This window comes from Olea europaea, chromosome 3 (assembly GCF_002742605.1).
Source record: "Olea europaea var. sylvestris chromosome 3, O_europaea_v1, whole genome shotgun sequence".
In the NCBI taxonomy this organism is placed as follows: Eukaryota; Viridiplantae; Streptophyta; class Magnoliopsida; order Lamiales; family Oleaceae; genus Olea; species Olea europaea.
In genome coordinates, this window is record NC_036239.1 from 19382065 (window position 1) to 19383333 (window position 1269).

Consider the following 1269-nt stretch of genomic DNA (forward strand, 5'->3'; position numbering starts at 1 on the left):
TATTTATTTATTTATTATTTTTTTTCTTTTACAAAAAGGGTTCATTTTCTCTACCTATTCCCAATCCCACCTGCTCTACCGTCAACAGTCGCAACTGTCACCACCAAGAGAGATTTTTCCTTTGGTGTAGCCACGGAACCACATGAATGCATTGGGGGTCTTCTTCGTAACGGCGGTTTCATATAAACTAGGGAAGATTTCTCCTCCCGAATAATTCTACGTGTACATTATGATATTCATAAAGATGTTCATAATGTATTCGGAGAATTCCATGATTGGAGGTTGAAAAAATAATAGACACCATAATGTACATGCAGCATAACTCTTTATGGAATTCATTGTCCAGTTTGACCCACGTTTTTTCAAAAAAATAATAATCTTAAACAGTGATTTGATATCATTTCAACAATAGATTTTTAAAAAAATAATATTACACGCAAATCTAAAACCTTTCATTATTTTTAATCGCATATTTTCCATCAATACATTATTTAAAAATACATTCTTATAAAAATAATGTGGCTCAGACAATAACTTAACAATTATTTATTTATTTATTTATTTATTTTATGGAATTCACAGCTCCTTAACAATAAATTTTATCATACTTTATCAAAATTTATTGAAAACATGATTTTAATCTCTTAGTTTTCTTCTTTTTAATTTTAATTCTTTATTTTTTAATTTCTCTTTTTTAATCATTTTAATTCTGATAATATGAAAAGACCATTTTGTCAACGCTGTCTTTGAGTACTTTTTTGTGGAAAATGAGTTTACTAAGAGTAATTTTTTAGAGAATGTAAGGTAGAAAAGTAAGGAGAAATTTTGAATTCACTTAAAACGTTATTTTATTGATAGAATATGTGATTAAAAATAAATTTAAAAAAATGAGATTTTAAATAATCGAATGTGAACAATAGATAAATTAGTACTTATAATTTGCAAGTCTCTCAAAATCTATGAATAAAAGTGACATTAAACATGATCCAAGCGAAGCCAAGTTTTACTTTTTAAATTATTTTCAGATAAACTTAATTTTTATTAAAATAAAATTCATTTTTCCTCAAACTCATCTTTAACTACACACTTTTAATAGAATATTTTGCATATAAATCCAAAATCTTTTCATACTTTTTAACCATACATTCTTCAAAAAATAATTATTTTTCAAAACTCATTTTTCATAAAAAAAAAATTTATTTTTAATGATTGTAAGAAGTCTAAGAGCCTGTTTGGTTAGAATTAAAATTTGATTTTAATCTAAGCAAA